The sequence below is a fragment of the Plecotus auritus genome (genome assembly GCF_963455305.1).
Source record: "Plecotus auritus genome assembly, chromosome: 7".
NCBI classification, from domain to species: domain Eukaryota; kingdom Metazoa; phylum Chordata; class Mammalia; order Chiroptera; family Vespertilionidae; genus Plecotus; species Plecotus auritus.
In genome coordinates, this window is record NC_137774.1 from 101,318,632 (window position 1) to 101,343,835 (window position 25,204).

A 25,204-nucleotide genomic window follows, 5' to 3' on the forward strand; every position below is an offset into this window, starting at 1 on the left:
TTATAAGGAATTCCCTCTTAGTCTCATTTTTTCCGTAAGTCTCACAGGGAGGACGTTTCTTCTCTAGTACTTTGCTTCCCGGTTAGTCCCTCCTCCCTGGCACCTTTAATTGCTGCTATTCTACTGGCTTCTTCCCCTCAATCTTCATTCAGTCTCAGTGTCCTGTCTTAAAAACTTAATCTGCATTTGCTCTGGGCACCCACCCTCTTCTTGGTAAAGAGTGGTCTATCACTGCCTCCATCCTCCTCACAGCTTCCCTCATTTGTTTAAGCCTCTCTAGTCTATCATCTGGATTCTATTCTTTTCTCTCACTTGAAGCATCTTCTAAGACATCATTAGTGTCATTTCAATCAACTCATACAAGAGTTTTTCCAGTTTCCATTACCCACAATAATTTTGATGGATTTTATGTCAATCTCACACCTATTAGAAAATCCTCTCCTCACTTAAATACCCATTGAATAAAAAGTACAAATTCTTCACACTGACTTCAAGACCTGATGAATAGAAATATAATCTATCCAAGAAGTAAAGCATTCAAACCTACAGTCCCAGCCTGCAGTTTCTAGTGTAGAGACTGTTGGTCACCGCCCTGAGGGAGTGGGGAGAGAGATGGCCCTGGTTAGTAAGCAGCCCTGTATTCTGAGACCTAGAAAGGAAGAAGAGAGGTTACTCTAGTCCTGTGCCAGGCAATTTGCTATTGAGTTCTCTCTTTGCTATTGTAGGATGAAATTTTCTGTCTCTCCTCCCTCCCTGATTTCCTACAAGTTTTCGCTGAGATCGAAACATGGCTAGAGAAATAACTTGTGAAAACTTTACCAAGGCATTGGTCAATATCAGCAAGACCAAGTTTGTTTGCCTTGTAGAGGCCATCCCTGAACTCTGCAAGAAGCCTCAGGCTGACTCTTGTAGATGCTATTTCCCCATCGTCCCAGGGAGCTGTGGAATGAAGCTAGACAGTGCACATGGTAAGGGAAACCAGCAGAAGACAAGATTTTCCAGACACCCACCCTAGTCTGACTCTGTTTGAACCAAAATGAAACTTGATAGGAAAATCGCCCTCTGAATCAGTAGTTCTCAACCAGAGATGATTGCTCCCTGTCTAGAGTTATTTCTGGTTGTCACATATGAGGTGGAGGGAATGTTACTGTCATCTAGTGGGTGGGAATAGAGGCCTCGGGTGCTGCTGAACTTCCTACAATGCACAACTCAGCCCTGCACAGCAAAGAATTATCTTGTTGAAATGTCAATAATGCCAAGGCTGAGTCTGATGCTCTGGACTCTCCATGTGTTCAAATGAGAAGGCTTTCTTTCTAGAATAGGCTGTGTCTACTGGCTCTTTCCAGACTCATGATGCATAACTAAGGGATTGCATTACAAATGAAGCAGCAGGCCCAGAGTCTAAATAGTTTAGTCATCCTTCTGTAGCCAATAAGGGAGGACACCTTTGAAATGTGAACGCAGGCCCTGCCTGCCTGACTTCAGAGCTTACGTTCTTTCCCACATCACCTGCCCTGAGCAGTGAGACGGCACTCAGTTGTATGTGACTAAGGCTGAAATCACTCTGGTAATGCAAAAGACAGATAGAGAAAGTGTAAGGACAGAGAATTAAACTATCTTCCCCTATGAAGGCTGTAATGGAATTAGAGTGGGTGGGAATAAAGCTAAGAGCTGTCTGAAGTGTGGGCCAGTACATACTCTGGGTATGAGGACAGAGCCCAGTTACAGGAAAATACTAAGGCAAGGTCAGCTCAGTTGCTCAAGGGCAGCCACACCAAAGTTTGCTCCTAGATAAAGCAAAGACAGGCAGAGACTCTTGTGAAGTGATAATCCCAGTCAGGCAAACATGGTCTGAACCAAGTTCTGCCCTTGAATGTGCCTTGTTTGTTATAGTCCCTGGGCCTTTAGCCACCCTGCTCTCCTGTCACCCACAGGAACTTCCACCCCAAGCAACTTCCCCCTTCCCGCTTTATGTCCCTAATGTTCTTTCTCAGAACAGCCACTCAATAAACAGCCATTGAATTTTGAACTTTTTGACTAGGAAGATACTGGTTTTGGTTCCTATTGTTATTATTCACAATACATTATGTCTCCATCAGACTCAGAATGAAAAATGTTGTTTTCTATAATTTTGGAGTTCCTACTTTAAAAACTATTAGCTATGCCCTGGTTGGTGTGGCTCAATGATTAAAGCATCGGCCAGGGAGGGGGGGGGGGTAGAGAGAGAGAGAGAGAGAGAGAGAGAGAGAGAGAGAGCTATTTCTGAAGTCTATATTCTATTTCACTTCATTGTGAAAAAGAGGCATCTAACATCCAGAAGGAGTAAAATATCCATCCAGTTTAATGTAGAGCCAAGAAAAATATGGTCCTTCTCACTCTCTTGATATTACACTTATTTTCTTGAATGGAATATATATATAAATGAAAACAGGGCATACATGAAACAATAAATTCTTTTCCCACCCCTGACTCACTAGGTTCCTATCTAGGACCTTCTCCCTCAGTAACCTCTGTTACCAGCTTCTTGTGCATCCTTCCCAGATACCTATGCATTTACAGATGTAAACTATGTGTGAGCATCACCTCCTGACCTGCAGGCTGCTGCACTTCCCATTCCTCTCTGCGACAACTGTGGCTTCTATTGCTCAAGACGATCCATGACAAAACAGATGACACATTCATGCTGCTGAAGGGAAACTCGGTGACTCAGACACAAATTGTTCCATACACCTTTCATCCTCATTACCAGGTAACTCTGCCAAGGTCAAGTGGTGACATTCTGATTTACCACTGAGCAGACTGGACACAATTCACATTTGACGAGAATCTGAAATTCAAATACCAAAAAGAGAAAAAAATATTTTCTTAAGGCCTCCGGTTTCGTAATTGAACTTGCTTTTTTGCTTTGTTGAAAACATTATTTTCCTTTTAGTTCAATGAACACCATCTATCTGAAAGAATAAAAACAGGACTCTTCCCCAAATCCCTAATTAACCACCAAACCTTTAAATTCAAGATCCAGTTTTACTACATTCCTGAAATCTCCATTTAGCATCTCAGAGAACAAGGACCACGGAGCCTCACTGTTTTGACTAGCCAGATTAGGTTGAGCCAAATCCAGGCTTCAGGTATGAAATGCAAATTTGGCTAACTATGGCTCTTCCATTTACAAGAACCTGCATTCAGATATATCAGAGATACATTTCTCCTGGCTATAGAGAGCTTTTTAAATAGTGACTTCAGCCCTCCTAAGGTTTTTGTCCGGGTTGCCTGAAAGTGGACAATTTTCACAAGTTTGCTTTGGCACCTGTGGCATGAATTTTTATTGAAAGTCACAGTTGTTTTAGTGGGCACCACCGTCTGCCAACAGATCTCTGTAGGGGCCTCCCAGCCAATTTCATGAGAGCTATGTGCACCTAAAACATGCCAAGCTCTGTAAGGCGTGACCTGTCCTCCAATTCTTTGCTCCCCTGAACATGGCCACTGACTCATTTGCACTTTGATCAGAGAGCACACTATTGAGTGTTTCTGCAGAATTTCTGAAATCAAACAGCCATCTCCCTATAGAAGACTCCTCTGCTTCTTCCCTACAAAGATTCCTTTTTCTCTAAAGTTATACTAATTTATTCTATCAAATCAGACAGGCAAAGCAACACAAGAGAGATAGGTTCATTGGGAACATACATTTTCCATGGAATTAAACAAAATAAAGATTTGGTTGGGAAGAGATGGGAATGTAGCCTAAAACCCATTCTCAAAACGCCTTTTAAATAAACTGTGGGAAAGATGACTGATTTAGGAGGTTTCAAATAAATATCCAGGGGTATTTTGAGACCAGAGGTATTTTGTGTCCAGGTATTTGATGATGGGAAAAAAAAAAAAAAAAGACATCTGTTATAATTAAGAAGGCTAAAAAGGGCTAATTCCAATGTAACCCTGATATTTGGGGCTAGTGATCTGAATCCAAGCCAGCAAGCTCAGTGTACATTCCTGATAACCTATAATTAAGTCCCTATCTCCTTCCCAGATACTGGTCTTGCAGAACCTGTTACTATGAACAGTGCATTGCCCCGGAGAGAGGGGTATTAACACTGACGCCAGGCCAGACCATCAGATATGGCCTGGAGACCCCCAACACCTGGGGGCCTTCTTGCAAGGCCTGCGAAAAGGACCGGAAGCATAATCAATGTTTGTAGGACAAGGACCACAGGGAGATATAAAGGAAAGCCCCATGCATGTTTCTTCACTCAGATTTGGAAGGCTGTTCCCTGAGTCCACCAGTGTATTAAACAGTGTCCCTCCTTTTCTTTGAAGCATCCTTGATTTTCTTTGGTCTTCTGCAACAGCTGGTTTCCTGACCGGGAAATCAACCACGCTTGGCTTTTTTGGTCTCCGGTGAGGGGACAGGGCTTGGGGCCCGGGGGCGCAAGATAGGCCTCCGGAAGGTGCGCCCTGCTGATTTTAGCAGAATTGAACCGGGGGACTCCTGGCGCTCCCGGACCTCAGCTGAGGACCAGCCGGCATCTGGAGAAAGTGGACGGACACTTCTGGACCTGTCAACAGAATGGGTAACATAGGGGCCCCAGTCAGTCAGGCCCACTCCAAATGAGTGGAAGGGGGAGCTTGATCACCTCGCCGAAGTCATAGGACTTCATCAGTTAAATTGGTCAGGAATCGGGTGGACTGCTTTTAAACTCTGAGTGAATGTCTGGTGAAAGTGTGTGAGTGTGGAGGGAGAAGGCCTGCCCTCTCCTATCTTTTGTGTGGCTCCATGACCTTGGTTACAGAGTCCAAGTGGTCCCCAACCTGCGGTTCCGCAATTTGTCATATAGCATAACGGTGACTCACCCCCAAGTGGAGGTGACCAGGCACGGGGTTTATACAGGTGCACCTTAAGACAAATCTAAGCTCCCAAGGGACACAGCCAGGTGGGCATCTGAGTGAGGATCTGTGAGACAGACAAGTGAGGATCGAGGCTTCAGGTATGAAATGCATACCTGAACTCTGGTCACCCCCTCCCTTGTCTGTCTCTCGCCACCAATCATCATGGGGTCAGGACAAAGTAAACCCACTGTTCTCAATTGCATGTTGAAAAATTTTGAAAAGGGTTTCAATGGAGACTATGGTATTAAAATGAACCTCAAAACACTGAGGAAATTCTGTGAATTAGAATGGCTGGCCCTCGGAAGGCTCCTTAGATAAGGGACTGGTCAGGGCAGTCTGGAATGTAGTCATGAAAGACCCTGGACACTCAGATCAGTTTCTCTACATAGACAGCTGGTTAGAAATTGCTCAAACCTTGCCACCTTGGGTCCGGTTCTGTGTGTGTAACAAGGGACAGAGTAAGGTTTTGGTAGCAGGAGTGAAGAGGCAGGCAGGGCAGATGCAGGCTAAGGAGAGGCAGGCAGGGCAGGAGCAGGCTAAGGAAAAGCAGGCAGGACAGGAGAAAGCAGAAGAGAAGCAGGCAGGAGAAAAGAAACAGGTCCCTCAGAAGGGAACCCAACCCCCCTGTTCTGCCAGGACCCCCTGAGGAAGTCCTGCCAGTTTTACCACCTCCATATGTGCCATAGGCAGCACCAAGTGCTCCCCCCGCTGGTCTGGAAGGTCTGGAAAGTCTAGAAACACTGCCCCCCTCCGTCTCTCCTCAATCGGGCTCTCCAGAGCCAGTTGGGCAGCGCTTGCATTCAGCCGATCAAGGGCCCAAGCCACAACCAGCATGTCAGATGCCTCTCAGGGAGATTTGGGGTGCCCAAGTGCCTGGTGAAGATGGGACCTTGCAGGAGGGAGGGCCAGTCTATTATTATCAGCACTTTACCACAAGTGACATCCTGAATTGGAAACATCACACCCCAGCTTATTCTGAAAAACCTCAGGCCATGGTAGACCTAGAAATGATTTTCCAGACCCAGAAGCCCACCTGGGTGGACTGCAAGCAGCTCCTTTTCACATTCTTTAACACTGAGGAGCGCATGAGACTAGTAGTATCAGAGGCTCAGAAGTGGCTCCAGACCCAGGCCCCGGCAGGAGTATTAGATACAGAAAGATGGGCCAGGGAGGCCTTCCCAGATGAGGAACCTGATTAGAACCCGAACTCAGAAGACGCAAGGGCCAGGCTAGAAAGATATCGGCTGGCCTTCCTCCAGGGGATCAGGGCCAGAGCCAAAAAGCCCACCAATATGGCTAAAATCTCTGACGTTTTCCAGAAGCCTGACGGAAGTCCAGCAGCTTTCTATGAGAGACTATGTGAGGCATACCGAATCTACACTCCCTTTAACCCTGAGGCTCTGAAAAATCACACCATGGTAAATGCCGCTTTTGTAGGCCAAGCCCAGCCTGATATCAGGAGAAAATTACAGAAGCTGGAAGGGTTTGCAGGAAAAAAAAAATGCCACTGAACTGCTGGAGCTAGCCAACAAGGTTTTCATCAACCGAGACAGTGTGGCAAGGAGGAAGGAAGAAAAGACAATACAAAGAAGGGCCAATATAATAGCGGCGGCTTTTAGAGGCTCAGGCTCCCAGACAGATCAGAAAGGGAAGCAAGAATACAGATCAGGGGGAAAGGAAGAGCGAGCCTGAGACGAGACCAGTGTGCCTATTGTAAGGAGACAGGACACTGGAAGAATGAATGTCCCAAAAGACAAAGTAAGAAAACTGGGCCCCCTTTTCCACCCAGTCACTATCAACCAGAGCCACCTGAAGCAGATCTCATTGGGCTAGCAATGGCTGATTCCCACTAGGACAGACCAGACTCTTCAGCTAGGCCCCCACGAGCCCATGGTCAGAATGAAAATTGGGGGCCAGACTGTGGACTTTATGGTTGATACAGGAGCTGAGCACTCAGTAGTCACACAGAAAATAGTGCCTCTCTCGGGAAAGGAGGTCACCATTATTGGAGCTACTGGGGACCAGACCTAGAGACCATTCTGCTGCCCTCACCGATGCCAACTTGGTGGTCATCAAGTAATCCATGAATTCCTGTATTTGCCAGATTGTCCAGTGCCTCTAATGGGTAGAGACCTTTAGCCAAAATGGAGGCAGAAATCACTTTTGCTCCAGATGGCTCAACACAGCTTCGCCTAAGTGAGGAGACCTCCCCAATGATCCTGTCCCTAGCAGTGCGAAGGGAGGAAGAATGGAGACTTTATACCCCCCAGTCAAAGGCCTCACCATTAGAACCTGAATTAGAGAAAGAATTCCCACTGGTCTGGGCGGAAAGGAATCCTCCAGGTCTGGCTAAGGACCACGCCCCGGTGCTGATTGACTTAAAGCCTGGGGCACAGCCTGTCAAAAGCCGCCACTTAGACCTGCTTCAGTGGGGACTTGTTAAACGATGCAGGTATCCATGGAACATGCCATTCTTGCCTGTCAAAAAGCCTGGGACTAATGACGACCACCCTGTACAGGATCTACGGCTGTTAATGAGACTGTTATAACCCTGCATAACCATGGGGCCATATACAGTATAAGGAAAGGGGCTCTTGATGGCCGGAGGAAAAGGAATCAAAAAATCAGAATGAGATTTTCAAGTTACTAGAAGCAGTCTGGGAGCCCAAGGAAATAGCTGTCATCCATGGCAAAGATCACCAGAAAGGGAAAGACTCAGTATCAGAAGGAAACCAACGTGCTGATGCCGCAGCCAAGCTGGCTACTAAAGAACAAATGGCACCGTCACGGATCATGTTGGCCCCCAAATTACATGAACCTCCAAAGTACACTCCTCAGGAAGAGGAATGGGCCCAGCAAGAAGGGGGCAAGAGAACAAAGGAAGGCTGGTGGATACTCCCAGATCATAGGGTCTATGTCCCAGAACAGTTAGCCCATAAGGTAGTCCTCCAGCTGCATGAACTTACTCATTTAGGGAAGACTGCCCTAGAAGCTTTGTTGCATGAACTTACTCATTTAGGGAAGACTGCCCTAGAAGCTTTGTTAGGCAGATACTACCTAATTGCCCGTCTTCCCTCCTTGTGTGCCTCAGTCTCTCAATGTTGCCTCCTCTGTGCTCAGAACAATGGCAAACAGGGTCCTGTGGGACCAATAGGAGTTCAGCGCTGTGGGTAAGCTCCTTTTGAGGACTTAGAAGTAGATTTTACAGAAATAGGGCCTAGCAGAGGAAATAAATAACTGCTAGTTTTTGTTTGTACCTTTTCAGGCTGGGTTGAGGCATATCCCACTTACACGGAAAAGGTGAGAGAAGTCACTAAGACATTGCTGAAGGGTATAATTCCACGGTATGGAATGTCTCTGACCATAGGGTCCGATAATGGCCCAGCCTTTGTAGTAGAACTAGTACAACAGGTAGCTAAGGCTTTAGGAATTAAATGGAACCTACATACAGCCTACAGGCCTCAGAGCTCAGGGAAAGTAGAACGCATGAACCGGCTAGATTGTGTGTCCCATCAAGAACAGATGAGTTCTCCACCTGGTACTAGCCTCGGGTTCCGGCGGCACTCATAAAAAGACAAAATGAGAATTATTAAAAAGATAAAACCAATGATTATCCAGAAATACCAGAGCATATTACCTTTAGGAGGAGATAAGAAAGAGAGATTAGTATTAGGGAGAATTCAGCAGGGCATTTCTAAATTCCTTGGAGCAGGTTGATCGGCCAGATCCCCTGTCTTCTTGAGAGTGATCCTTAGAGGGTGTTTCTAGTCAGAGGTCACCTTCCACTCAGGCTGGGCATCACTTGCCTGGTGGGCTGCCTTCACCCAGGAGTGGTGGATCCAGGTATTCAGTCCTGCAACCTTGAGAGCTGTGGGGGTGGTTAATATGACTGGATAGGGTCCCTTCCAGGTGGGCGTGAGGGGCTCCCTTTTCCGGTTCTTTACCCAAACCTGGTCTCCAGGTTTATAAGGATGTACGGCTGTTCCTAGAGAGATGGGTAGTCGGTCAGTAACCCCTCTGTGTACTTCAAAGACAGTTTTTCTGAGTCCTTGTAGTTGTCTCTGGATTTCTAAGTTCCCTATTTCCCCCAAATCTCCCTTTGGCCGAATTAAGGGAGGGGGTCTACCATATAGAATTTCAAAGGGAGAGAAAGCAGTGAGCACATGTGGGGACTCTGTTTCTCATCATGCGCACACAGGATCCCTGATTTTCAGTGCATGCACACTGAGCACCTGTGACTCCAGTTCTCAGCTCATGCCCTCACAGGGACCCTGATTCAAGGTGCGAGGCTGCGCCAAGTGACAGATACTCCAATACTCGATTCTCAGTGCATGCACACAGAGTCTCTGACTCCTGGTGCAAGCTAGGGGAGTTTGATTTTCGGTGTACGCCCACAGGGACTTTATTTTTTCAGTGTGGCACATGCAGGGTCCCTGATTCTAGGTGCATGCACAAGGCCACACTGAGTGCTGGTGACACTGATTCTCTGCATGCATGGTTCCCACTGACCCACAGTAGCCACACATCTCGGTGTCAGAGCTCTTCAGTAACATTTGGGTGGTGCAATGCTCCCACTGCACACATCTCAGGCCCCTGAAACTTAGTGTTTGAACCTTCTGGTGATAGTTTGATGGGGAAACAACAAAACAATCCCCAGAGGAAAGAAAAAGAGAAATTGCCAAGAAATGAAATAAGTGAAAGTAAGGCGTGCAATATGACAGAAAAAGAATTCAGAGTAATGGTCATGCAGTTCATAAACTGGATGGATGAGAAAATCAACAACCTATGCAAAAATCAGGAAGAAATCAAAAGTGATTTAGCTACAATCAAAAACACTATGGAAGGCTTCAACAGTAGACTAGAAGAAGCAGAGGACCAAATTAGTGAGTTAGAAGATAAGGTAGAGAAACAAGCCCAATCTGAACACCAACTGGAGAAAAAAAAATTAAAAAGCAGGAGGAGAGTCTAAGAGAGCTCTGGGACAACACAAAATGAAGTAACATACATATAATATGGGTGCCAGAAGGACAAGAAGAGCAGCAAGGATTAGAAAATCTATTTGAAGAAATAATGACAGAAAACTTCCCAGATATGGGGAAGAAAAAAGTCACACAAGTATAGAGATTTCCAAGCAAGTGAATCCCAAAAGACCCACACCAAGACATGTCATAATTATAATGGCAAATGTTAATGATAAAGAGAGAATCTTAAAGGCTGCAAGACAGAGACAGAGAGTTACCTACAAAGGATCCCCCATCAGATTATCAAATGATTTTTCAACAGAAACACACCAAGCTAGAAGGGAATGGAATGAAGTATACAAAGCGATGCAAAGCAACGGACTGCCTCCAAGAATATTCTATCCAGCAAGGCTACCAATCAAAATTGAAGGAGAAATCAGGAGCTTCAATAAAAAAAAATGCTAAGGGAATTTATCACTATCAAGCTAGCAATGCAAGAAATGCTAAAGGGAATGCTGTAAAAAGAAGAAATAGAAAGGGAGGAAGGAACACAGGCATAAAGCACAAACAAGTACCTATCCTATCTAATAAAGAGGGAATATGCTAATTGCCCATCACGCTCTCACAAAGATAGTGGTGCCCACAGCCAATAAAGAGGGAATATGCTAATTGACTGCCATGCCCTCAAATATGGCAGCGCCACAGCCACAAGATGACAGCACCTAGTCCCCTCAGCCCCGCCGGGGTGGCAGGTGTGCGGCACAGAGGGGCCCGCTCCCCAGTGGGTCCGGCTGTGCTGCGTGCCTGTCTCCAGAGTCCCCCAGTCCCTTCAGCCCCCCAGCTGCCCAGGGCTGGCCCGAGGCACAGGCAAGTCTTGGGTGGCAGCTGCCCAGCCACCCAGGGCCGCCTGAGGCTCAGGTAACCATTGCTGGCCAAGGCTTGTGCTGCCAGCAGTGGCAGCAGCAGAGGTGTGATGGGGGCATCGCCTTCCCCTAATTGCTGGGTCACCTCCCGCCCCTGAGGGCTCCCGGACTGTGAGAGGGGGCAGGCCAGGCTGAGGGACCCCTCTCCAGTGCATGAATTTTCATGCACCGGGCCTCTAGTAAATAATAACATTAAACATAAATGGACTAAATGCTCCAATCAAAAGACATCAAGTGACTAAATGGATAAGAAAACATGACCCATATATATTCTGTCTACAGGAAATCCACCTCAGAACAAGGGACTCACATAGACTGAAAATGAAGGGATAGAAAAATATCTATCAGGAAAATGGAAATGAAAAAAAAATCTGGGGTAGCAATACTTATATCTGACAAAATAGACCTCAAAGTGAAGACCATAACGAGAGACAAGGCCACTTCATAATTCTAAAGGGATCGATACAACAAGAGGATATAATTCTGGGAAACAAAATGCAGGAGCACCCAAATGCATAAAAAAAACTTCTGGAAGATATCAGGGGAGAGATTAACAGCAATACAATCATAGTAGGAGACTTTAATACCCCATTAACATCACTAGATAAATCCTCTAGCATGTTAAGCGCCAAGCCTGTTTTGTCTTCCGGATGGAAAGTATAGTGTCAGTCACCAGTGACTGACATGGAGCTTAATGTGCCAGACAAAAAATTAGCAAAGAAACAGCAATCCTAAACAACTCACTAGATCAGATGGACTTAATCGACATCTTTAGAACATTCCACCCCAAAACCAGAGAATATACATTCTTCTCAAGTGCACATGGGACATTTTCAAAGATAGACCACATACTGGGACACAGGCAAAGTCTCTCCAAATTCACGAACATTGAAATCATACCAAGCATCTTCTCAGATCACAATGGAATAAAATTAGAAATCAACTACAATAAAAACAGTCACAAAAATTCAAACACTTGGAGGCTGAATAGCATACTATTAAACAACTAGTGGCCCGGTGCACAAAATTTGTGCACGGGGGGGGGGGGGTTGTCTCTCAGCCTGGCCTGCATCCTCTCCAATCTGAGACCCCTGTGGGATCGGGCCTAAACTGGCAGTCAGACAACCCCCTCGTAATCCGGGACTGCTGGCTCCTAACCGCTCACCTGCCTGCCTGCTTGATCACCCCTAACCACTCTGCCTGCTGGCCTTATTGCCCCCAACTGCAACCCCTGCCAGCCTGCTCACCCCCAACTGGTCCCCTCTGCTGGCCAGCTTGTCCCCAACTGCCACCCCCCCCGCCCCCGCCAGCCTGATCACCCCTAACTGCCCTTCCCTCCTGGCCTGATCACCCTTAACCACCTCTGCCTTGGCCCCACCACCATGGCTTTGTCTGGAAGGACTTCTGGAAGGCCTCATGGTCTAATTAGCATATTACCCTTTTATTAATATAGATAGGATATGACATATTGCCATAACTATAACATATGTACCAGTATTACTTTATGAGAATACATACTGCATGCGATAGGAAGGCATCTAATACATTACATTGTATATGTTGTAAGTAGTAGGAAATACTGTATTCATAGCAATAATATACACCCTGTGACTTCCCTTCCTGCTTTGGGAATGGTTCCCCAGTTCTTTGAACATTTCCTGGCCCCTAATGTATTTTTTTTTTTGTCCTTCAGTGTAACTTTATTTACTGTTTATTGCACATGATTTGAGGTCTTTAATTTCTAACCACCAAAGATTCAAAGGACTATTTTTTCCATGAAGTTTAACATTAACATCAGTGAATTCATGTATTCATGTGTTTTTACTGTAAATATCTGAATTATTCACATTGTCATAGATCCTGAACTCATAAGCATGGACCATGCACAGGCTGGCAGCAAGCCAGGAAGCCACGCTGCAAGCAAACAGATACTCTGCATAAGGAGAAAAGTCATAGCACAACATTTAATGTCCAACCTGAGTCACCTCAGAATGTTACATATATTGACTTCTTAATTCATATAGTATCAGGAACTCAGCTGCTTGGTTGGTGACAAGGTTGACCTGGTTTCAGGAGGATTATTCCTGAAATAATTAAGGAAAGGGGGGCTCAATCTTTTCTTGGTTGCTTGCTCCTCCCCAGCACCTTCATCTTTCTTCTCACCCTCAGCTTCTTGGGCATCTTCTCCTTCACCTTCACCTCCTTCTTCTTCCTCCTTTGCATCCTCAAATTCTTCCTTGGCACATTCTTCTTCTTCCTCTCCTTCCTCTTTGTCAGCCACTTCCTTCTCTTTCTCCTCCTCTTCAGCTTCTCCTTCAGAGGGGGGGTTCATCCATAGCTTCCTCGGCTTTTGCAGCCTCAATGGTCTCCTCCACCTCGATCTGCTCCTCCTGGATGTGGCTGGTGTATTAAGAAGGGAAGGAGTGAGTGGACATCAAGTAGGAGCTAGTCTGTAAACCACCTTAGGCAGATCGACCAAAGATCTGGGAACTCTGGGAGTAGCCACTGGCTATGCTTCCCATGCTGGTGAAAATGAGCTGGGTCTCCTCACCTTCCAAGAGTTTCCTGTAAGCTTCAATGACAATGTCCAAAGCCACATTGAGGAGGTCCTGGTATTCTTTTAAATATGCCATTTCACTCTTTGTAGTTCTCAACTCATTTTCTAATTTGTTGATTGTGTCCTGCATAGCACTAACATGGGAGTTCTGCTTATCCTCCAGCTCTCGCAGCTGCTTTCCCAGAGCTTAGTTCATGCCCCAGCATGCTTTGATCTCCAGGGTCTTGGCCTTGAGCAGGCGGCAGCTTTCAGACACCTCCTCCTTGGCAGCGCGCACCCCATAGGTGTTCTTGGCAGTGCTCTCGGTCAGCATGGTGAAGCAGCTCTTGTACCATTCTTCTGCATTCTGCATGTTCTTGGCAGCCAGCTTCTCGTACTGGGCGCGGATATCCTTGAGCATGGCAGAGAGGTCGGACTTGGAGAACATGTCCATCTCCACAGAGATCTGAACATACTGGATCTGCACCTGCAGCTCGGCAATCTCCTCTTCATGCACCTTCTTCAGAAAGGCAATCTAGTTCATCAGGCTGTCGATGTACTTTTCAAGCTCAGTGCTGGTGAGAGCCGACTCATCTGCATCTTTGCGTGCCTCCATCAGCCAGCCCTCTGCGTCATCATGGTTCAGCACCTCTTCCTGATAGCATGCCTGCAGGTTGCTCCCAGTCCCTTCCAAGCCCTAGTACCTGCTAACTGCCCACTGCCCTCTCCTCGCCAGGGATGGGGTGCAGTGGGCTGGGGCACAGTGGGCTGGGGCACAGGCATCCCATTTTCATTAAAATGTTCAACCCCGGCGTGCTCCACCGGTGTCCACAGGTGGCCCGGGGGCAGACAGTGATCCCAGAGACCCTGGCCACCCCCGCCTACCCAGGTCCCGATGGAGACCTGGACCCCATGGGCAGCATCAGGCACAGCCCACCAGGCCTGCCCAACCCCGATGGCTGCCTGGATCCCACAGGCGGCATCAGGCGCTGACTCCTTCCCCCCTTCCCACCTGGTTACCTATTGCGGCCTGGACCCCACGGCGGCATCAGGCTTAGCCCGCCACGCCAGCCCGACCCCGATGGCTGCCTGGACCCCGCAGGCAGCGTTAGGTGCAACGCGCCAAGTCTGCCCGACCCCAATGGCTGCCTTGACCCTGTGGTGGTATCAGGTGCAGCCCACTAGGCCTGCCTGACCCTGATGGCTACCTGCACCCCGCAGGCAGCGTCATGCGCTGCCCGCCCCCTGCCCGGTTACCTATCACAGCCTAGACCCAGCAGGCGGCCTCAGGCACTGCCCGCCTGGCCTGCCTGGTCCCGATGGCAGCCTGGACACTGAGGCGGTGTCAGGCGCAGCCCACCAGGCCTGCCTGACCCCGATGGCGGCCTGGACCCCATGGGCAGCATCATGCGCTGCACCCGCCCCCCCCCCGCCAGGTTACCTATCATGGCCTCGACCCAGCAGGTGGCGTCAGGCACTGCCCACCTGGCCTGCCCAGTCCCCCATTGTGGGCTGGACCCTGCGGGTGGCATCAGGCGCTGCTCACCTGGCCTGCCTGGTCCCTGATGGAGACCTGGACCCCGCGGCGGCATCAGGCGTAGTCCGCCAGGCCTGCCCGACCCCGATGGCTGCCTGGACCCTGCAGGCGGCATCAGGCGCTGCCTGCCCCCCGCCCGGTTACTTATCACAACCTTGACCCAACAGTCAGGCGCTACCTGCCTGTCCTGCCCAGTCCCCCATGGTGGACTGAACCTCGCAGGTGGCATCAGGTGCTGCCCGCCCCTCCTGCATATGAAAATTTACCCTCCATCTTTGTTGGTTTAATTTGCATATCCACTCCTGATTGGCTGTGGGCGTAGCGGAGGTACGGTCAGTTAGCATTTTTCTCTTTTATTAGTGTAGATGGGTGGGTTGCCAAAGAGATCAAAGAAGAAATAAAACACATCCTGGAAACAAACAACAATGAAAACACAACAATCTAAAATCTTTGGGACACAGTGAAAGCAGTCCTGAGAGGGAAGTCCATAGCATTACAGGCCCACCTCAAAAAACAAACAAACAAAAAAACTGGTAATAAACCAATTAAATCTGCAACTTGAAGAATTAGAAAGAGAACAACAAGAAAAACCCAGAGTGAGCAGAAGGAAGGAAATAATAAAGATGAGAGTGGAAATAAATGACATAGAGACAAAAAAAAAAAAAAATACAAAAGATCAATGAAACCAAAAGCTAGTTCTTTGAAAGGATAAACAAGATTGATGAACCTCTAGCCAGGCTCACCAAAAAGCAAAGAGAGAGGACCCAAATAAACAAAATCAGAAATGAAAGAGGCGAAATAACAACAGACCCCACAAAAATATGAAGAATCACAAAAAAATACTATGAGCAACTCAATTCCAACAAACTGGTCAACCTAGTAGAAATGGACACATTCCTAGAAAAATATGACCTTCCAAAACTCAACCAGGAGGAATAAAAAAATCTGAACAGGCCGATATCTATGGAGGAAATTGAAGTAGTAATAAAAAAAACTTCCAACAAGCAAAAGCCCTGGACCAGACAGCTTCATGGGGGAGTTTTATCAAACATTCAAAGAAGAAATAAAACATATCTTCCTCAGACAATTCCAAAAAATTGAAGAGGAAGGAATACTTCCAAGCTCTTTCTACAAATCCAGCATTACCCTAATCCCAAAACCAGTTAAAGACACCACAAAAAAAGAGAACTATAGGCCAATATCCCTCATGAACATAGACGCCAAAATTCTCAACAAAATTCTAGCAAATGAAATCCAGCATTACATTAGAAAGATCATACACCATGACCAAGTGAGATTTATTCTGGGGATGCAAGGATGGTACAATATCTGCAAATCAATAAATGTGATACACCACATAAACAAACTGAGTGATAAAAACCATATTATCATATCCATTGATGCAGAAAAAGCATTTGACAAATCCAACACCTTTTCTTGATAAAAACTCTCAGCAAGGTGGGAATAGAAGGATCATACCTCAACATAATAAAAGTTATATATGATAAACCCACAGTCAATATCATACTCAATGGGCAAAAACTAAAACCATTTCCCCTAAGAACAGGAACAAGACAGGGATGCCCACTCTCACCACTCCTGTTTGACATAGTACTGGAAGTATTAGCCATTGTGATCAGACAAGAAGAAGAAATAAAGGCATCCAAATTGGAAAAGAAGAAGTAAAACTGTCCTTATTCGCAGATGACATGATATTGTACCTAGAAAACCTCAAAGACTCCATCAAAAAACTACTAGACATGCCAAAACCGGTTTGGCTCAGTGGATGGAGCGTCAGCCTGCGGACTGGGGGGTCCCGGGTTCGATTCCGGTCAAGGGCATGTGACTTGGTTGCGGGCACATCCCCAGTGGGGGGTGTGCAGGAGGCAGCTGATCGATGTTTCTCTCTCATCGATGTTTCTGACTATCTATCCCTCTTCCTTCCTCTCTGTAAAAAATCAATAAAAATATTTAAAAAAAAAAAAAAAACTACTAGACTTAATAAATGAATTTGGCAATGTAGCAGGATACAAAATTAACACCCAGAAGTCTATGGCTTTTATATATACCAATAATGAACTCACAGAAAGAGAAACTTAAAAAGCAATCCCATTTACCATTGCAACAAAAAAATTAAAATACCTAGAAAAATTTAACCAAGGAGATAAAGGACCTGTACTCAGAAAATTACAGGACGCTAATAAAAGAGATAGAAGACATGAACAAATAGAAGAATATACCATGTTCATGGGTTGGTAGAATCAACATCATTAAAATGTCCATACTACCCAAAGCAATCTATAAATTCAATGCAATCCTCATTAAAATACCAACGGCATACTTCAAAGACCTAGAATGAACTCTCAAAAAATTCATCTGGAATAAAAAATGACCCCGAATAGCTGCAGCAATCTTGAGAAAGAAGAACAATGTAGGAGGGATCACAATACCAATTATCAAGCTATACTATAAAGCCACTGTTCTCAAAACTGCCTGGTACTGGCACAAGAACAGACATATAGACCAGTGGAACAGAACAGAGAACCCAAAAATCGACACAAGCCATTATGCTCAATTAATATTTGACAAAGAAGGCAAGAGCATACAATGAGACAAGACAGTCTCTTCAATAAATGGTGTTGAGAAAATTGGACAGATACTTGCAAAAACTTAAACTAGACCAACTTACACCATACATAAAAATAAACTCAAAATGGATAAAGAACTTAAACGTAAGATGGGAAACCATAAAAACCTTAGAAGAAGCCATAGGCAACAAAATAGCAGACATTTGTTGTAGCAATATCTTTACCGATACAGCTTCTAGGGCAGTGGAAACTAAGGAGAAAATAAACAAATGGGACTACAGCAAAATAAAAAGCTTCTGCACAGCAAAAGAAACCATCAACAAAACAACAAGAAAGCCCACTGCATGGGAGAACATATTTGCCAATGTTATCTCCGATAAGGGTTTAATCTACAACATTTACAGGGAACTCATACATCTCAACAAAAGGAAGATAAACAAACGAATCAAAAAATGGGCAAAGGACCTAAATAGACACTTTTCGAAAAAGCACATACAGAAAGCCAAGAGACATATGAAAACATGCTCAAAGTCACTAATCATCTGAGAGATGCAAATCAAAACAACAATGAGGTACCATCTCACACCTGTCAGAATGGCTATCATCAACAAATCAACAAATGACAAGTGCTGGCGAGGATGCGGAGAAAAAGGAACCCTCATGCACTGCTGGTGGGAATGCAGACTGGTGCAGCCACTGTGGAAAACAGTATGGAGTTTCTCAAAAAATTAAAAATGGAACTGCCATTTGACCCAGCAATATAACTTCTGGGAATATATCCCAAGAAAACAGAAACACCAATCAGAAAAGACATATGCACCCCTATGTTCATAGCAGCACAATTTACAATAGCTAAGGTGTGGAAACAGCTCAAGTGCCCATCAGCAGATGAGTGGATTAAAAAACTGTGGTACAGCTACACAATGGAATACTACGCTGCTATAAAAAAGAAGGAATTCTTACCATTTGTAACAGCATGGATAGAACTGGAGAGCATTATGCTAAGTGAAATAAGCTAGTCAGTGAAAGAAAAATACCACATGATCTCACTCATTTGTGGAATATAAAGAACATTATATACTGATGAACAAATATAGATACAGAGGCAAAGATACAGACTGTCAAACTATAGCAGGAAGGCTGGGGAGATTTGGGGGTGCTGGTAAGAGATCAACCAAACGACTTATATGCAGGCATATAAGCATAACCAATGGACGCAGACACTGGTTGGGGGGGGTGTGAAGGCAAGTGCCAGGGGGTGGGGGATGCCGGGGGAAGGTCAATGGGAAAAAAAGGAGAAATATGTACTACTATTTGTAATACTTTAAACAATAAAATAAAATTTAAAAAATTAAGTAAATAAAAATAAAAATCAGGCTAAAATCTCACAATGCTAGTTATTTCATATTTATAAACAACTTTCTTAATAAATTTTCATCAAAGCCAAAAAAGTTATGCATAGCAGAAAAATATATATACATAAAATAGATTTTATTGGTGCTCTAGTGAAAATTTTTTTCATAACAACTGAAAAGAAACATGTTATTTTACAATTTTCACCTTCCCTTCAATTATACTAGCTTTAATGTTTTTCCTTTGACTTTCCCTGGGTTAGACAGAGCTCTTAAACCTCAAGATTGTAAAAAACAAGAAGGCTTTCCAAAATCACGTGGGTAAAGTTTCAACCTGCTGTTAAAAATACCACTGGTGGGGCCAATGCCTCATTTTCTGGGCAGGTTTCAAAGGCTCCATGAACTTAATGCCACCCTGGGCAACACTGCACTGCAGGGAGCGTGGAGCTCTGCACACTCTGTCTCTGGAGAAATACTGAGGCAGATCCTGGGAGCTGTCCCACCAATAGCCATTCTCTACCTCATTTGCCCTTTCTTGTTTCCCACTAAAGAGGCAAAAAAAAAAAAAAAAAGGAATATTAATTTCCAATCCTTCCTTCCACCAAGGATAGTTGTGTTATCAAGCCCTGGCTAAAAAGATAAAAGAAAAAGTCAGAGCGGTGCTTCTCAAACGTTACTGTGCATTCAAATCACCCAGGATCTTGTTAAAATGCAGAATCTGGGTCATTAAGCAGGGTGGGGCTTGAACTATTATTTTTAATGAGTCCCCAGGTGATGAACTGTGTGATCTGAGGACCACAATTTTAGTAGCAAGTTATTAAAGGTCATCTGGCAAGGACTTTCCTCCTTGATTTGGACTGAGATGTGCAAGGAAAAAGCTGCTTCCTGTCCTTTCCTCCAGCTTATGGCTTTAGAATAGGATTGAAGAAGGATGCAAGTGTGGGCTGCATCAGCCATCTTCTGTCCAGGAGGGGTGGAAGCCAACATGCTGAGAAGAGCAAAGTAGAAAAATAAAAAGTGTCCAGGTATTCAATGATGTCATTATGCTACTGAAGTTAACTAATCTTGGGGCCTCCTACCTGCAGGCTTTTTATTTTAATGGGATGATAAATATCATTATGGCTTAAATCACTATTTGTCATGTTTCCTATTGCATGCAAGCAAACAATTCTTATTTATTACCTGAACTAAGCTGATCCATTCAGGACTGGGCTTATAACCAATCAGCCTAGAGGCAGATGCCATGTCTACAGCCCATGGTCTACAGAGTCACTGGGCCTGGACGATGGTAATTCTATGGTTGCGAATCTTCTAGGAGCAGAGGGCATTCAGTCATGTGTTGCAGGGAGAGAAACTTATTCTTCGGATGGTAGCAATTTGTTTTTTAATGACTGGCATAGAAGTAGGGAATTGAAGAATGGAGAGTTTCATTATTCTAATGAACCTATTCTGAGGAATGAGAGAATAATTGTTTCCCATGATTGGGGTAATAGGGTGAAGTTAGCTATTGAAACTCATTGGCATTCAAAAGCATTTTCTGATGTTTGATACTATGGATATGGATTACAGAATTAGAGTAAATTAACTAACGTGTATTATTTTGGAAAAATCTCACACTTGCTTCTCCTAGTAGTGAATAAACAATGAGTGGTGTAACTTTGTCAACATGCATTTTTATTTTTTGCTGTACCTTAAGTATCTTTTATTGCAAAAAGAACTCTGATCTTCCCAGTTTTGCCTAAATATTTGGTAGCTTTCTTTTTATGGTCTCAATTTTCTTATTTATCAATCAGTTAGGTTACAATCTTACCTGCTGTAAAAAAATAATAATAACAGTAAGTTAAATTAGGTAGAAATTTATTTATGTCTCATTTAACAGTCTGAGTGAAAACAGTCCAAGACTAAGAAGCAGTTTCATGGTGTCAGGGACTCAAGCTTCTTGTATCTTTGTTGCTCCACCATATGGAGCTTCTGATTCATGGTTTAAGGTAGCTGATCAAGTTCCCACAATATATCTCTGATCTAACCAGCTAGAAGGAAAAAGTAAGAAATGGCAGGGATGTCTCTCCCATTCAGAACCATCAAAGCCTTTAAGGAACAAGTGCCCAGATAAAACTCATGTTTTATTACTAAATAAAGAAGTAAAGAGGCATTTGCAGGGGGAGAGGGGGGGGTCAAAGGGTCTCTGGCACACTCATTCATCAGATGGCTTAAAGCAATTGTAGGTATACTTGAACAATATATATATTTTTAAATGGCCTCAAATATTGCTCTTTAGAAACAACTGCAGGTGCTTTAATTGCCAGTATGATTTTCTAATGAATGTACCTTTATAAAGAAATTCTAACCAGTCAGAAATTAAGCATACACTGTCTGAAATAAAGAATATACAGAAACTCAACTGTAGATCAACGTACCCCAAGAATCAAACCAAAGATCTGAAATATGAGGAAACAAAAAAACACCCAACCAGAAAAACAAAAAGAAAAAATCCAAAAATATGAAGATAGTGTAAGGAGCCTCTGGGACAACTTTAAGCGTATCAACATCCGAATTTTTGGGGTGCCAGAAGAAGAGAAAGAGCAAAATATTGAAAACCTATTAGAAGAAATAATGACAGAAAACTTTCCCTACCTGGTGAAAGAAATAGACTTACAAGTTCAGGAAGCACACAGAACCCCATACAAGAGGAATCCAAAGAGGACCACACCAAGACACATCATAATTAAAATGCCAAGGGCAAAAGACAAAGAGAGAATCTTGAAAGCAGCAAGAGAAAAACGGTTAGTTACCTACAAGGGAGCACCCATACGACTGTCAGCTGATTTCTCGGCAGAAACTATGCAGGCCAGAAGGGAGTGGCAAGAAATATTCAAAGTGATGAACAGCAAGAACCTACAACCAAGATTACTCTACACAGCAAAGCTATCATTCAGAGTTGAAGGTCAGATAAAGAGCTTCACAGACAAGAAAAAGCTAAAGGAGTTCATCACCACCAAACCAGGATTACATGAAATGCTGAAGGGTGTTCTTTAAGAAGAGGAAGAAGAAGAAAAAGGTAAAGATAAAAATTATGAACAAAATGACATCAAATACATACCTACCAACAAGTGAATCTAAAAATCAAGTGAATAAAAAATCTGAAGAACAGAATGGACTGGTGAATATAATAGAATCAGGGACATAGAAAGGGAGTGGACTGACAATTCTCAGGGGGAAAGGGGTGTGAGGGGTGTGGGAAGAGACTGGACAAAAAGCTTACATCTCTGGATGAAGACAGTGGCGGGGGGTAAGGGCATGGGGTGGGGTGGGGAATCAGGAGGAGGGGAGCTAGGGGAAAAAAAGAGGAACACCTGTAACAATCTGAACAATAAAGATTTATTTAATAAAATAAAATGAAATAAAATAAATAAATAAAAATAAATTCTGGATATTAAACCCTTAAAAAAAAAAGAAAAAAAAAAAAGAAATTCTACAGTGGCTCTACATTGTAATTATCCTCTTTTCCTCTATTTCACTCAATTCAATTCTCTTTAGTTCACTACCTTCTTAGATGGATCCAGTACATTCTTGCGAATACAATCAAAGAAACTCTACAATCTCTCAAAGTATTTGTAAGTGAATACCCAGCTTGGGCCTAACCAACAATCATCCTAGTATACTGACAAGTCTGAAGAATGGATAAGTCTCCATCAAGTCCATCAAGTCTCTGTATGCAAAGGGCCCAAGGCAACTCCTAGCAGTGAAATATTCTGAAGGGAAGAAGGAATGTTTTAGATACATTGGTTTATTTGGACAAAGGGTAAGGATGATTCTGAGACTACCTCCATTTCTGTGTGTTTCTCTAGTCTAGCCACCATGATCTCATATTTTTACTTAGAGACAAAGAATATTGTAATGAAACAAGAATGAATAAAAACTAATATAAACAAGATTTTTGAGAGTCCATGGCATTGGCATATGGATGGTAGTAACACTCATAGTAATGTGAGGGGGCATTTGTGTTAACCGCAATAGTCAGAGTTTTGGTCTCAGTGCCATTGCCCTTGGCATGTGGCATTGTATTTTGGCTCAGCAATTGCAGTATTGTAGCAGGGACACCTCTGATGTCACTATTGAAAGAACTGCTACTTTATTCATTACCACTGCCATAATAATTTGGAGAAAAAGATCACAAATGGCACATTGCAGTCAAATGCTTAGGCTGTGGAGTTTCCTAACAACTATAGCAAGAGTTTCCTAACAACTATAAGGATTACTTCAGAAGAATTTGAGGGCTCCTGGTTTTTACAGGAAGTAGGTAGAGTGTAGCCAGATAAATACTAATTTGTAATTGTCCATTTTCCTTCTTGCTATGATTATTAAGAAAATTTATTCTTCATTCAATACTTCTCACAATTCTACATTTCCCAATGATTATTTAATGTGTATCATTCAAAGGAAGCCTATATGTTCTCATCTTTGGCTGGCTAATGCCCACATCACTTTCATTCCCATTTCATTGGCCAAAGCAAGACAAAACTGTAGGAGGTGGGGAATGAAAATTATTACCATATGCTCAGAAGGAGGACAATCAGAATGTTTATGATAGCCAAATGACTGTCATTGCACGTAAACAGTGAAATGCAAATGACATATGATAGAACTGGAAATCTTAGTTATGATGATAGCTATAACCAAACAAGCAAAATTACTCCACCTAATTTTGATGCCAACAACTGCATTAACCCCTACCCTCCCCGTCTAATGCAACTCTGCATGGCTCCTAAGATATGGGGTATGCATGCATGGCCTAATAGCTAAAGAATAAGAAGAAAACCATGATTCTATTGATCTACATTACATTGAAAAATCATCCATGCAACAAGTCCCACATTCGTGTTTAAATTAAATTTCATATCAAAGATATATTCTACTTTGCTCTAGAATGGCTACTGTGGACAGGGCCAGGACTAGGAAAAAATGTGAATAGAATATGACTTGGAGTCATTTCATCACCTTTTGGGGTAATACCATCTTTCCACTCTCCATCACTGCTTTCCAAGTCTTCCACAAGTCCAATGCCCCCATCAAAGTTTTCACTTTTTTAGGGACTGTTTCTATATCTAAATTCACATTCAAAATTTAAACTGTACTATGATCTATCCTTTGTTAACCAATATGAAAAAATAACTTTTTATAGTGTTCATGGCTGAAAGCAATCGAATATGTAATCCTTTCCACTAATAAATTTACAAATTAACAAGGACTTTCAATACCTTATGCCAAAACAGAGAAAAATAGGAATTTCAGTCTTTAGGAAAAGAATTATGGGAGATCTCTTTGAACAGAGCTTCCTTTAGGGGTTTCCCTTAAATCACTCCATAAACCTTGAAATGATAGTTATAAACATAACGAATAACTTTTTATTCTCCTGCTATTAAAATAGCCTAAATGATACCATCTGATGCTGGCAAGGATGCAGTTTGACTGGTCCTTCACTACACTGCCTTGTATTAGATTAGGAATACTTTTTTGGAAAGAAAGCCTTGGATTACCAACTCAATAGATAAATCAAGGCTTAAATCTTAACTGTTGATGAATGTTAAACAAAATGCAAAAGAAATGTTCAAATATTCCTACACATGATCCCCTCTCCAGGCACACTACTTCTTTTAGTGTTTTATCCACCACATGTGCTCCCTTGCTTCATGGTCTTTCATATGGCCTTAGCAGTGTCTGAGGTACCCTTACCCTCTTTTCCTATCCCACCTACTTGTTTGTTATTTCCTTATTTGTTAGGCATTATTTAACAGTTACTTCCTCTAAGAAGTCCTATAAGGTTCTAGAATTAGGGGGTTGAGCCCCATTTATGTGTTTTCATAGGACATCAATTTCCCCATTCGAAGTACGGGTCACTCTTGTAGCCTGGTCTGCATCACCCATAATAAGAAAAGCTTCATCAAGACAGGGATGGTGCCTCCCTTGGTCATTGTTGCCTTCTTAGTATATCATGAATAGCACTTGACATAGTGCTCACAAAGGATATTTTGAGTAAATTAAGTAATGTACTTAATATTATAGAAAATTGTCTCTTCCTAATATATTAATTGATTGTACCCTTGGTAAAATTTAACTATCCTAGTAAAGCATATAATAAATAAATATGGACAGTATATTGCATTAGACTTGGATGAGGTGCATTAATAGATTACCCATAAATAGATAAATAATCCCACTACTAGGTTAAACAAAATATGTAAAAAATCATAAGCACAAAGATGCTTTCTAGAAAGTATTGTTTATCAAACTTAAATATCAGAGGTATTCCAAATATTCATCAATGGGGGTTATTTAAATAAATTATGGTGTGACACCTGAATAGAATAGAATAATATGTAGCCATTAAAATGATGTTATAAAAAAGGAGGTTGAGGAGACTAT